The following is a 14,773-nucleotide window of genomic DNA, read 5'->3' on the forward strand; positions in this document are numbered from 1 at the left end:
TATATGTGAATTTGGAAGTAGGAGTGACAGTCACCGCAATCTATGCGCCAAACGACGAATGTGAAAACACTCTTATGCGCATGTTTGGTGTCACGTAGCACGTAAACTTATTGTGAGTGGGCAGCTGATTAATTGTCCCTCTTACACAACCTAAACACACCAATTCTGCGAGTACGAGACCCTCATTCAATGAAATAAGGGAAAGAAGTGTATACCTAGGGGCTTTGTTTTTCCGTGTTTTAACACAATAATATTGAGATCTAACAGACAGTAATGCCAAGGAATGTACAGGGGAAGTTATTAGAACCAATGGAATGTAAATAAGAAGAAGGAAAAGGGGATGAAAAAATAACCAGCCGTGGGCAGGAATCGAACCTACGACCTTCAAATAACACGTTCGATGCTCTATCCACTGAGCTACCACAGCGGCCTTCCCTCTATCCACTTTTTTGAGTTTATATGTGAATTTAGAAGTAGGAGTGACTGTCAGCGCCATCCATAAGCCAAACGACGAATGTGAAAACACTCTTATGCGCATGTTTGGCGTCACGTAGCACGTGAACTTATTATGAGCGGGCAGCTGATTAATTGTCCCTCTTATACAACCTAAACACACCAAGTCTGCTAGTACGAGACCCTCGTTCAATGAAATAGGGGAAAGAAGTGTATACCTAAGGGCTCATTTTTCCGGGTTTCAACACAATATTAAAGAGATCTAACAGACAGTCATGCCAAGGAATGTACAGGGGAAGTTATTAGAACCAATAAAAATGTAAATAAGAAGAAACAAATGTGGATGAAAAAATAACCAGCCGTGGGCAGGAATCGAACCTACGACCTTCGAATAACGCGTTCGATGCTCTAACCACTGATCTACCACAGCTGCCTTCCCTCCATCCACTTTTTTGAGTTTATATGTGAATTTGGAAGTAGGAGTGACAGTCAGCGCCATCTATAAGCCAAACGACAAATGTGAAAACACTCTTATGCGCATGTTTGGCGTCACGTAGCACGTGAACTTATTATGAGCGGGCAGCTGACTAATTGTCCCTCTTATACAACCTAAACACACCAATTCTGCCAGTACGAGACCCTAGCTCAATGAAATAGGGGAAAGAAGTGTATACCTAAGGGCTCGTTTTTCCGTGTTTAACACAATAATAATGAGATCTAACAGACAGTCATGCCAAGGAATGTACAGGGGAAGTTATTAGAACCAATGGAATGTAAATAAGAAGAAAGAAAAGTGGATGAAAAAATAACCAGCCGTGGGCAGAAATCGAACCTACGACCTTCAAATAACGCGTTTTATGGTCTAACCACTGAGCTACCACAGCGGCCTTTCTCCATCCACTTTTTTGAGTTTATATGTGAATTTGGAAGTAGGAGTGACAGTCAGCGCCATCTATAAGCCAAACGACGAATGCGAAAACACTCTTATGCGCATGTTTGGCGTCACGTAGCACGTGAACTTATTGTGAGCGGGCACCTGAATAATTGTCCCTCTTATACAACCTAAACACACGAATTCTGCGAGTACGAGATCCACATTCAATGAAATAAGGGAAAGAAGTGTATACCTAGGAGCTTTGTTTTTCCGTATTTTAACACAATATTATTGAGATGTAACAGACAGTAATGCCAAGGAACACACAGGGGAAGTTATTAGAACCAATAGAATGTAAGTAGGAAGAAAGAAAAGTGGATGAACAAATAACCAGCCGTGGGCAGGAATCAAACCTACGACCTTCAAATAACACGTTCGTTGCTCTAACCACTGAGCTACCACAGCGGCCTTCCCTCCATCCACTTTTTTGAGTTTATATGTGAATTCAGAAGAAGGAGTGACAGTCAGCACCATCTATAAGCAAAACAACGATTGTTAAAACACTCTTATGCGCATGTTGCGTCACGTAGCACGTGAACTTATTATGAGTGGGCAGCTGATTAATTGTCCCTCTTATACAATCTAAAGACACCAAGTCTGCCAGTACGAGACCCTCGTTCAATGAAATAAGGGAAAAAAGTGTAAACCTAAGCGCTCGTTTTTTCGTGTTTTAACACAATATTAATGAGATCTAACAGACAGTCATGCCAAGAAACGTACAGGGGAAGTTATTAGAACCAATGGAATGTAAATAAGAAGAAAGAAAAGTGAATGAAAAAATAACAAGCCGTGGACAGAAATCGAACCTACGACCTTCAAATAAAGCGTTCGATGGTCTAATCACTGAGATACCACAGCAGCCTTCCCTCCATCCACTTTTTTGAGTTTATATGTGAATTTGGAAGTAGGAGTGACAGTCACCGCAATCTATGCGCCAAACGACGAATGTGAAAACACTCTTATGCGCATGTTTGGTGTCACGTAGCACGTAAACTTATTGTGAGTGGGCAGCTGATTAATTGTCCCTCTTACACAACCTAAACACACCAATTCTGCGAGTACGAGACCCTCATTCAATGAAATAAGGGAAAGAAGTGTATACCTAGGGGCTTTGTTTTTCCGTGTTTTAACACAATAATATTGAGATCTAACAGACAGTAATGCCAAGGAATGTACAGGGGAAGTTATTAGAACCAATGGAATGTAAATAAGAAGAAGGAAAAGGGGATGAAAAAATAACCAGCCGTGGGCAGGAATCGAACCTACGACCTTCAAATAACACGTTCGATGCTCTAACCACTGAGCTACCACAGCGGCCTTCCCTCTATCCACTTTTTTGAGTTTATATGTGAATTTAGAAGTAGGAGTGACTGTCAGCGCCATCCATAAGCCAAACGACGAATGTGAAAACACTCTTATGCGCATGTTTGGCGTCACGTAGCACGTGAACTTATTATGAGCGGGCAGCTGATTAATTGTCCCTCTTATACAACCTAAACACACCAAGTCTGCTAGTACGAGACCCTCGTTCAATGAAATAGGGGAAAGAAGTGTATACCTAAGGGCTCATTTTTCCGGGTTTCAACACAATATTAAAGAGATCTAACAGACAGTCATGCCAAGGAATGTACAGGGGAAGTTATTAGAACCAATAAAAATGTAAATAAGAAGAAACAAATGTGGATGAAAAAATAACCAGCCGTGGGCAGGAATCGAACCTACGACCTTCGAATAACGCGTTCGATGCTCTAACCACTGATCTACCACAGCTGCCTTCCCTCCATCCACTTTTTTGAGTTTATATGTGAATTTGGAAGTAGGAGTGACAGTCAGCGCCATCTATAAGCCAAACGACAAATGTGAAAACACTCTTATGCGCATGTTTGGCGTCACGTAGCACGTGAACTTATTGTGAGCGGGCAGCTGATTAATTGTCCCTCTTATACAACCTAAATACACCAATTCTGCGAGAACGAGACCCTAGCTCAATGAAATAGGGGAAAGAAGTGTATACCTAAGGGCTCGTTTTTCCGTGTTTAACACAATAATAATGAGATCTAACAGACAGTCATGCCAAGGAATGTACAGGGGAAGTTATTAGAAGCAATGGAATGTAAATAAGAAGAAAGAAAAATGGATGAAAAAATAACCAGCCGCGGGCAGAAATCGAACCTACGACCTTCAAATAACGCGTTCGATGGTCTAACCACTGAGCTACCACAGCGGCCTTCCCTCCATCCACTTTTTTGAGTTCATATGTGAATTTGGAAGTTGGAGTGACAGTCAGCGCCATCTATAAGCCAAACAACGAATGTGAAAACACTCTTATGCGCATGTTTGGCGTCACGTAGCACGTGAACTTATTGTGAGCGGGCAGCTGATTAATTGTCCCTCTTATACAACCTAAACACACGAATTCTGCGAGTACGAGACCCACATTCAATGAAATAAGGGAAAGAAGTGTATACCTAGGGGCTTTGTTTTTCCATATTTTAACACAATATTATTGAGATCTAACAGACAGTAATGCCAAGGAATGTACAGGGGAAGTTATTAGAACCAATAGAATGTAAGTAAGAAGAAAGAAAAGTGGATGAAAAAATAACCAGCCGTGGGCAGGAATCAAACCTACGACCTTCAAATAACACGTTCGTTGCTCTAACCACTGAGCTACCACAGCGGCCTTCCCTCCATCCACTTTTTTGAGTTTATATGTGAATTCAGAAGAAGGAGTGACAGTCAGCACCATCTATAAGCAAAACAACGATTGTGAAAACACTCTTATGCGCATGTTGCGTCACGTAGCACGTGAACTTATTATGAGTGGGCAGCTGATTAATTGTCCCTCTTATACAATCTAAAGACACCAAGTCTGCCAGTACGAGACCCTCGTTCAATTAAATAAGGGAAAAAAGTGTAAACCTAAGCGCTCGTTTTTCCGTGTTTTAACACAATAATAATGAGATCTAACAGACAGTAATGCCAAGGAATGTACAGGTGACGTTATTAGAACCAATGGAATGTAAACAAGAAGAAAGAAAAGTTGATGAAAAAATAACCAGCCGTGGGCAGGAATCGAACCTACGACCTTCAAATAACACGTTTGATGCTCTAACCACTGAGCTACCACAGCGGCCTTCCTTCCATCCACTTTTTTGAGTTTATATGTGAGTTCAGAAGAAGGAGTGACAGTCAGCACCATCTATAAGCAAAACGACGATGGTGAAAACACTCTTTTCGCAAGTTTGGCGTCACGTAGCACGTGAACTTATTATGAGCGGGCAGCTGAATTACTGTCCCTCTTATACAACCTAAACACACCAAGTCTGCCAGTACGAGACCCTAGCTCAATGAAATAGGGGAAAGAATTGTATACCTAAGGGCTCGTTTTTTCGTGTTTTAACACAATATAATGAGATCTAACAGACAGTCATGCCAAGAAACGTACAGGGGAAGTTATTAGAACCAATGGAATGTAACTAAGAAGAAAGAAAAGTGGATGAAAAAATAACAAGCCGTGGACAGAAATCGAACCTACGACCTTCGAATAACGCGTTCGATGCTCTAACCACTGATCTACCACAGCTGCCTTCCCTCCATCCACTTTTTTGAGTTTATATGTGAATTTGGAAGTAGGAGTGACAGTCAGCGCCATCTATAAGCCAAACGACAAATGTGAAAACACTCTTATGCGCATGTTTGGCGTCACGTAGCACGTGAACTTATTGTGAGCGGGCAGCTGATTAATTGTCCCTCTTATACAACCTAAATACACCAATTCTGCGAGAACGAGACCCTAGCTCAATGAAATAGGGGAAAGAAGTGTATACCTAAGGGCTCGTTTTTCCGTGTTTAACACAATAATAATGAGATCTAACAGACAGTCATGCCAAGGAATGTACAGGGGAAGTTATTAGAAGCAATGGAATGTAAATAAGAAGAAAGAAAAATGGATGAAAAAATAACCAGCCGCGGGCAGAAATCGAACCTACGACCTTCAAATAACGCGTTCGATGGTCTAACCACTGAGCTACCACAGCGGCCTTCCCTCCATCCACTTTTTTGAGTTTATATGTGAATTTGGAAGTAGGAGTGACAGTCAGCGCCATTTATAAGCCAAACGACGAATGTGAAAACACTCTTATGCGCATGTTTGGCGTCACGTAGCACGTAAACCTATTGTGAGCGGGCAGCTGATTAATTGTCCCTCTTATACAACCTAAACACACCAATTCTGCGAGAACGAGACCCTCATTCAATGAAATAAGGGAAAGAAGTGTTTACCTAGGGGCTTTGTTTTTCCGTGTTTTAACACAATAATATTGAGATCTAACAGACAGTAATGCCAAGGAATGTACAGGGGAAGTTATTAGAACCAATGGAATGTAAATAAGAAGAAGGAAAAGTGGATGAAAAAAATAACCAGCCGTGGTCAGGAATCGAACCTACGACCTTCAAATAACACGTTCGATGCTCTAACCACTGAGCTACCACAGCGGCCTTCCCTCCATCCACTTTTCTGAGTTTATATGTGAATTCAGAAGAAGGAGTGACAGTCAGCACCATCTACAAGCAAAACGACGATGGTGAAAACACTCTTATGCGCATGTTTGGCGTCCCGTAGCACGTGAACTTATTATGAGCGGGCAGCTGATTAATTGTCCCTCTTATACAACCTAAACACACCAATTCTGCGAGTACGAGACCCTCGTTCATATAAATAAGGGAAAGAAATGTATACCTAAGGGCTCGTTTTTGCGTGTTTTAACACAATATTAATGAGATCTAACAGACAGTAATGCCAAGGAATGTGCAGGGGAAGTTATTAGAACCAATGGAATGTAAATAAGAAGAAAGAAAAGTGGATGAAAGAGTAACGAGCCGTGGGCAGGAATCGAACATACGACCTTCAAATAACGCGTTCGATGCTCTAACCACTGAGCTACCACAGCGGCCTTCCTTCCCTCCACTTTTTTGAGTTTATATGTGAACTTAGAAGAAGGAGTGACAGTCAGCGCCATCTATAAGCCAAACGACGAATGTGAAAACACTCCTATGCGCATGTTTGGCGTCACGTAGCACGTGAACCTATTATGAGCGAGCAGCTGATTAATTGTCCCTCTTACACAACCAAAACACACCAAGTCTGCCAGTACGAGACACTCGTTCAATGAAATAAGGGAAAGAAGTGTATACCTAAGGGCTCGTTTTTCCGTGTTTTAACACAATATTAATGAGATCTAACAGACAGTAATGCCAAGGAATGTACAGGGGAAGTTATTAGAACCAATGGAATGTAAATAAGAAGAATGAAAAGTGGATGAAAAAATAACCAGCCGCGGGCAGGAATCAAACCTACGACCTTCAAATAACACGTTCGATGCTCTAACCACTGAGCTACCACAGCGGCCTTCCCTTCATCCACTTTTTTTAGTTTATATGTGAATTCAGAAGAAGGAGTGACAGTCAGCACCATCTATAAGCAAAACAACGATTGTGAAAACACTCTTATGCGCATGTTTGGCGTCACGTAGCACGTGAACTTATTATGAGCGGGCAGCTGATTAATTGTCCCTCTTATACAACCTAAAGACACCAAGTCTGCCAGTACGAGACCCTCGTTCAATGAAATAAGGGAAAAAAGTGTATACCTAAGCGCTCGTTTTTCCGTGTTTTAACACAATAATAATGAGATCTAACAGACAGTAATGCCAAGCAATGTACAGGGGAAGTTATTTGAACCAATGGAATGTAAATAAGAAGAAAGAAAAGTGGATGAAAAAATAACCAGCCGTGGGCGGAATCGAACCTACGACCTTCGAATAACGCGTTCGATGCTCTAACCACTGATCTACCACAGCTGCCTTTTCTCCATCCACTTTTATGAGTTTATATGTGAATTTGGAAGTAGGAGTGACAGTCAGCGCCATCTATAAGCCAAACGACGAATGTGAAAACACACTTATGCACATGTTTGGCGTCACGTAGCACGTGAACTTATTATGAGCGGGCAGCTGAATAATTGTCCCTCTCATACAACCTAAACACACCAAGTCTGCCATTACGAGACCCTAGCTCAATGAAATAGGGGAAAGAAGTGTAAACCTAAGGGCTCGTTTTTTCGTGTTTTAACACAATAATAATGAGATCTAACAGACAGTAATGCCAAGGAATGTACAGGGGAAGTTATCAGAACCAATGGAATGTAAATAAGAAGAAAGAAAAGTGGATGAAAAAATAACCAACCGTGGGCAGGAATCGAACCTACGACCTTCGAATAACGTGTTCGATGCTCTAACCACTGATCTACCACAGCTGCCTTCCCGCCATCCACTTTTTTGAGTTTATATGTGAACTCAGAAGAAGGAGTGACAGTCAGCGCCATCTATAAGCCAAACGACAAATGTGAAAACACTCCTATGCGCATGTTTGGCGTCACGTAGCACGTGAACTTATTCTGAGCGGGCAGCTGACTAATTGTTCCTCTTATACAACCTAAACACACCACTTGTGCGAGTACGAGACCCTCGTTCATTGAAATAAGGGAAAGAAGTGTATACTTAAGGGCTCGTTTTTCCGTGTTTTAACACAATATTAATGAGATCTAACAGACAGTAATGCCAAGGAATGTACAGGGGAAGTTAATAGAACCAATGGAATGTAAATAAGAAGAAAGAAAAGTGGATGAAAAAATAACCAGCCGTGGGCAGGAATCGAACCTATGACCTTCGAATAACGCGTTCGATGCTCTAACCACTGATCTACCACAGCTGCCTTCCCTCCACCCACTTTTATGAGTTTATATGAGAATTTACAAGTAGGAGTGACAGTCAGTTCCATCTATAAGCCAAACGACGAATGTGAAAACACACTTATGCATATGTTTGGCATCACGTAGCACGTGAACTTATTATGAGCGGGCAGCTGATTAATTGTCCCTCTTATACAACCTAAACACACCAAGTCTGCCAGTACGAGACCCTAGCTCAATGAAATAGAGGAAAGATGTGTATACCTAAGGGCTCGTTTTTCCGTGTTTAACACAATATTAATGAGATCTAACAGACAGTCATGCCAAGGAATGTACAGGGGAAGTTATTAGAACCAATGGAATGTAAATAAGAAGAAAGAAAAGTGGATGAAAAATAACCAGCCGTGGGCAGAAATCGAACCTATGACCTTCAAATAACACGTTCGATGCTCTAACCACTGAGCTACCACAGCGGCCTTCCCTCCATCCACTTTTTTGAGTTTATATGTGAATTCAGAAGAAGGAGTGACAGTCAGCACCATCTATAAGCAAAACAACGATTGTGAAAACACTCTTATGCGCATGTTTGGCGTCACGTAGCACGTGAACCTATTATGAGCGGGCAGCTGATTAATTGTCCCTCTTATACAACCTAAAGACACCAAGTCTGCCAGTACGAGACCCTCGTTCAATGAAATAAGGGAAAAAAGTGTATACCTAAGCGCTCGTTTTTCGGTGTTTTAACACAATAATAATGAGATCTAACAGACAGTAATGCCAAGGAATGCACAGGGGAAGTTATTAGAACCAATGGAATGTAAATAAGAAGAAAGAAAAGTGGATGAAAAAATAACCAGCCGTGGGCAGGAATCGAACCTACGACCTTCAAATAACACGTTCGATGCTCTAACCACTGAGCTACCACAGCGGCCTTCCCTCCATCCACTTTTCTGAGTTTATATGTGAATTCAGAAGAAGGAGTGACAGTCAGCACCATCTATAAGCAAAACGACGATGGTGAAAACACTCTTATGCGCATGTTTGGCGTCCCGTAGCACGTGAACTTATTATGAGCGGGCAGCTGATTAATTGTCCCTTTTATACAACCTAAACACACCAAGTCTGCCAGTACGAGACCGTCGTTCAATGAAATAAGGGAAAGAAGTGTATACTTTAGGGCTCGTTTTTGCATGTTTTAACACAATATAATGAGATCTAACAGACAGTAATGCCAAGGAATGTACAGGGGAAGTTATTAGAACCAATGGAATGTAAATAAGAAGAAAGAAAAGTGGATGAAAGAGTAACGAGCCGTGGGCAGGAATCGAATATACGACCTTCAAATAACGCGTTCGATGCTTTAACCACTGAGCTACCACAGCGGCCTTCCTTCCATCCACTTTTATGAGTTTATATGTGAATTCAGAAGAAGGAGTGACAGTCAGCACCATCTATAAGCAAAACAACGATTGTGAAAACACTCTTATGCGCATGTTTGGCGTCACGTAGCACGTGAACCTATTATGAGCGGGCAGCTGATTAATTGTCCCTCTTATACAACCTAAAGACACCAAGTCTGCCAGTACGAGACCCTCGTTCAATGAAATAAGGGAAAGAAGTGTATACCTTAGGGCTCGTTTTTGCGTGTTTTTCCACAATAATAATGAGATCTAACAGACAGTAATGCCAAGGAATGTACAGGGGAAGTTATTAGAACCAATGGAATGTAAATAAGAAGAAAGAAAAGTGGATGAAAGAGTAACGAGCCGTGGGCAGGAATCGAACATACGACCTTCAAATAACGCGTTCGATGCTTTAACCACTGAGCTACCACAGCGGCCTTCCTTCCATCCACTTTTATGAGTTTATATGTGAACTTAGAAGAAGGAGTGACAGTCAGCGCCATCTATAAGCCAAACGACGAATGTGAAAACACTCTTATGCGCATGTTTGGCGTCACGTAGCACGTGAACTTATTATGAGCGGGCAGCTGACTAATTGTCTCTCTTATACAACCTAAACACACCAATTCTGCCAGTACGAGACCCTCGTTCAATGAAATAAGGGAAAAAAGTGTAAACCTAAGCGCTCGTTTTTCCGTGTTTTAACACAATAATAATGAGATCTAACAGACAGTAATGCCAAGGAATGTACAGGGGAAGTTATTAGAACCAATGGAATGTAAATAAGAAGAAAGAAAAGTGGATGAAAAAATAACCAGCCGTGGGCAGGAATCGAACCTACGACCTTCAAATAACACGTTCGATGCTCTAACCACTATTCTACCACAGCTGCCTTCCCTCCATCCTCTTTTTTGAGTTTATATGTGAATTTGGAAGTAGGACTGACAGTCAGCGCCATCTATAAGCCAAACGACAAATGTGAAAACACTCTTATGCGCATGTTTGGCGTCACGTAGCACGTGAACTTATTGTGAGCGGGCAGCTGATTAATTGTCCCTCTTATACAACCTAAACACACCAATTCTGCGAGAACGAGACCCTAGCTCAATGAAATAGGGGAAAGAAGTCTATACCTAAGGGCTCGTTTTTCCGTGTTTAACACAATAATAATGAGATCTAACAGACAGTCATGCCAAGGAATGTACAGGGGAAGTTATTAGAAGCAATGGAATGTAAAAACGAAGAAAGAAAAATGGATGAAAACATAACCAGCCGCGGGCAGAAATCGAACCTACGACCTTCAAATAACGCGTTCGATGGTCTAACCACTGAGCTACCACAGCGGCCTTCCCTCCATCTACTTTTTTGAGTTTATATGTGAATTCAGAAGAAGGAGTGACAGTCAGCACCCTCTATAAGCCAAACGACGAATGTGAAAACACTCTTATGCGCATGTTTGGCGTCACGTAGCACGTGAACTTATTATGAGCGGGCAGCTGACTAATTGTCCCTCTTATACAACCTAAACACACCAATTCTGCCAGTACGAGACCCTAGCTCAATGAAATAGGGGAAAGAAGTGTATACCTAAGGGCTCGTTTTTCCGTGTTTAACACAATAATAATGAGATCTAACAGACAGTCATGCCAAGGAATGTACAGGGGAAGTTATTAGAACCAATGGAATGTAAATAAGAAGAAAGAAAAGTGGATGAAAAAATAACCAGCCGTGGGCAGAAATCGAACCTACGACCTTCAAATAACGCGTTTTATGGTCTAACCACTGAGCTACCACAGCGGCCTTTCTCCATCCACTTTTTTGAGTTTATATGTGAATTTGGAAGTAGGAGTGACAGTCAGCGCCATCTATAAGCCAAACGACGAATGCGAAAACACTCTTATGCGCATGTTTGGCGTCACGTAGCACGTGAACTTATTGTGAGCGGGCACCTGAATAATTGTCCCTCTTATACAACCTAAACACACGAATTCTGCGAGTACGAGACCCACATTCAATGAAATAAGGGAAAGAAGTGTATACCTAGGAGCTTTGTTTTTCCGTATTTTAACACAATATTATTGAGATGTAACAGACAGTAATGCCAAGGAACACACAGGGGAAGTTATTAGAACCAATAGAATGTAAGTAGGAAGAAAGAAAAGTGGATGAACAAATAACCAGCCGTGGGCAGGAATCAAACCTACGACCTTCAAATAACACGTTCGTTGCTCTAACCACTGAGCTACCACAGCGGCCTTCCCTCCATCCACTTTTTTGAGTTTATATGTGAATTCAGAAGAAGGAGTGACAGCCAGCACCATCTATAAGCAAAACAACGATTGTTAAAACACTCTTATGCGCATGTTGCGTCACGTAGCACGTGAACTTATTATGAGTGGGCAGCTGATTAATTGTCCCTCTTATACAATCTAAAGACACCAAGTCTGCCAGTACGAGACCCTCGTTCAATGAAATAAGGGAAAAAAGTGTAAACCTAAGCGCTCGTTTTTTCGTGTTTTAACACAATATTAATGAGATCTAACAGACAGTCATGCCAAGAAACGTACAGGGGAAGTTATTAGAACCAATGGAATGTAAATAAGAAGAAAGAAAAGTGAATGAAAAAATAACAAGCCGTGGACAGAAATCGAACCTACGACCTTCAAATAAAGCGTTCGATGGTCTAATCACTGAGATACCACAGCGGCCTTCCCTCCATCCACTTTTTTGAGTTTATATGTGAATTTGGAAGTAGGAGTGACAGTCACCGCAATCTATGCGCCAAACGACGAATGTGAAAACACTCTTATGCGCATGTTTGGTGTCACGTAGCACGTAAACTTATTGTGAGTGGGCAGCTGATTAATTGTCCCTCTTACACAACCTAAACACACCAATTCTGCGAGTACGAGACCCTCATTCAATGAAATAAGGGAAAGAAGTGTATACCTAGGGGCTTTGTTTTTCCGTGTTTTAACACAATAATATTGAGATCTAACAGACAGTAATGCCAAGGAATGTACAGGGGAAGTTATTAGAACCAATGGAATGTAAATAAGAAGAAGGAAAAGGGGATGAAAAAATAACCAGCCGTGGGCAGGAATCGAACCTACGACCTTCAAATAACACGTTCGATGCTCTATCCACTGAGCTACCACAGCGGCCTTCCCTCTATCCACTTTTTTGAGTTTATATGTGAATTTAGAAGTAGGAGTGACTGTCAGCGCCATCCATAAGCCAAACGACGAATGTGAAAACACTCTTATGCGCATGTTTGGCGTCACGTAGCACGTGAACTTATTATGAGCGGGCAGCTGATTAATTGTCCCTCTTATACAACCTAAACACACCAAGTCTGCTAGTACGAGACCCTCGTTCAATGAAATAGGGGAAAGAAGTGTATACCTAAGGGCTCATTTTTCCGGGTTTCAACACAATATTAAAGAGATCTAACAGACAGTCATGCCAAGGAATGTACAGGGGAAGTTATTAGAACCAATAAAAATGTAAATAAGAAGAAACAAATGTGGATGAAAAAATAACCAGCCGTGGGCAGGAATCGAACCTACGACCTTCGAATAACGCGTTCGATGCTCTAACCACTGATCTACCACAGCTGCCTTCCCTCCATCCACTTTTTTGAGTTTATATGTGAATTTGGAAGTAGGAGTGACAGTCAGCGCCATCTATAAGCCAAACGACAAATGTGAAAACACTCTTATGCGCATGTTTGGCGTCACGTAGCACGTGAACTTATTATGAGCGGGCAGCTGACTAATTGTCCCTCTTATACAACCTAAACACACCAATTCTGCCAGTACGAGACCCTAGCTCAATGAAATAGGGGAAAGAAGTGTATACCTAAGGGCTCGTTTTTCCGTGTTTAACACAATAATAATGAGATCTAACAGACAGTCATGCCAAGGAATGTACAGGGGAAGTTATTAGAACCAATGGAATGTAAATAAGAAGAAAGAAAAGTGGATGAAAAAATAACCAGCCGTGGGCAGAAATCGAACCTACGACCTTCAAATAACGCGTTTTATGGTCTAACCACTGAGCTACCACAGCGGCCTTTCTCCATCCACTTTTTTGAGTTTATATGTGAATTTGGAAGTAGGAGTGACAGTCAGCGCCATCTATAAGCCAAACGACGAATGCGAAAACACTCTTATGCGCATGTTTGGCGTCACGTAGCACGTGAACTTATTGTGAGCGGGCACCTGAATAATTGTCCCTCTTATACAACCTAAACACACGAATTCTGCGAGTACGAGATCCACATTCAATGAAATAAGGGAAAGAAGTGTATACCTAGGAGCTTTGTTTTTCCGTATTTTAACACAATATTATTGAGATGTAACAGACAGTAATGCCAAGGAACACACAGGGGAAGTTATTAGAACCAATAGAATGTAAGTAGGAAGAAAGAAAAGTGGATGAACAAATAACCAGCCGTGGGCAGGAATCAAACCTACGACCTTCAAATAACACGTTCGTTGCTCTAACCACTGAGCTACCACAGCGGCCTTCCCTCCATCCACTTTTTTGAGTTTATATGTGAATTCAGAAGAAGGAGTGACAGTCAGCACCATCTATAAGCAAAACAACGATTGTTAAAACACTCTTATGCGCATGTTGCGTCACGTAGCACGTGAACTTATTATGAGTGGGCAGCTGATTAATTGTCCCTCTTATACAATCTAAAGACACCAAGTCTGCCAGTACGAGACCCTCGTTCAATGAAATAAGGGAAAAAAGTGTAAACCTAAGCGCTCGTTTTTTCGTGTTTTAACACAATATTAATGAGATCTAACAGACAGTCATGCCAAGAAACGTACAGGGGAAGTTATTAGAACCAATGGAATGTAAATAAGAAGAAAGAAAAGTGAATGAAAAAATAACAAGCCGTGGACAGAAATCGAACCTACGACCTTCAAATAAAGCGTTCGATGGTCTAATCACTGAGATACCACAGCGGCCTTCCCTCCATCCACTTTTTTGAGTTTATATGTGAATTTGGAAGTAGGAGTGACAGTCACCGCAATCTATGCGCCAAACGACGAATGTGAAAACACTCTTATGCGCATGTTTGGTGTCACGTAGCACGTAAACTTATTGTGAGTGGGCAGCTGATTAATTGTCCCTCTTACACAACCTAAACACACCAATTCTGCGAGTACGAGACCCTCATTCAATGAAATAAGGGAAAGAAGTGTATACCTAGGGGCT

General features: G+C 41.6%; 5 non-coding genes across 5 annotated transcripts; all 5 read right to left on the bottom strand.

The window, feature by feature from the left end:
- Positions 1-354: 354 nt before the first annotated feature.
- On the bottom strand, positions 355-427 carry TRNAT-UGU (transfer RNA threonine (anticodon UGU)). Its single transcript has one exon. It is a non-coding gene; the product is annotated as a tRNA-Thr (tRNA).
- A 2,201-nt stretch (positions 428-2,628) lies between these two features.
- Positions 2,629-2,701, bottom strand: TRNAT-UGU (transfer RNA threonine (anticodon UGU)). The gene has a single exon. It is a non-coding gene; the product is annotated as a tRNA-Thr (tRNA).
- Positions 2,702-4,447: 1,746 nt separating this feature from the next.
- TRNAT-UGU (transfer RNA threonine (anticodon UGU)) lies at positions 4,448-4,520 on the bottom strand. The gene has a single exon. It is a non-coding gene; the product is annotated as a tRNA-Thr (tRNA).
- Positions 4,521-8,993: 4,473 nt separating this feature from the next.
- TRNAT-UGU (transfer RNA threonine (anticodon UGU)) lies at positions 8,994-9,066 on the bottom strand. The gene has a single exon. It is a non-coding gene; the product is annotated as a tRNA-Thr (tRNA).
- Positions 9,067-12,629: 3,563 nt separating this feature from the next.
- Positions 12,630-12,702, bottom strand: TRNAT-UGU (transfer RNA threonine (anticodon UGU)). The gene has a single exon. It is a non-coding gene; the product is annotated as a tRNA-Thr (tRNA).
- Between the last annotated feature and the right edge of the window lie 2,071 nt (positions 12,703-14,773).

Source organism: Rhipicephalus microplus, chromosome 1, assembly GCF_043290135.1.
Source record: "Rhipicephalus microplus isolate Deutch F79 chromosome 1, USDA_Rmic, whole genome shotgun sequence".
Lineage (NCBI taxonomy): Eukaryota > Metazoa > Arthropoda > Arachnida > Ixodida > Ixodidae > Rhipicephalus > Rhipicephalus microplus.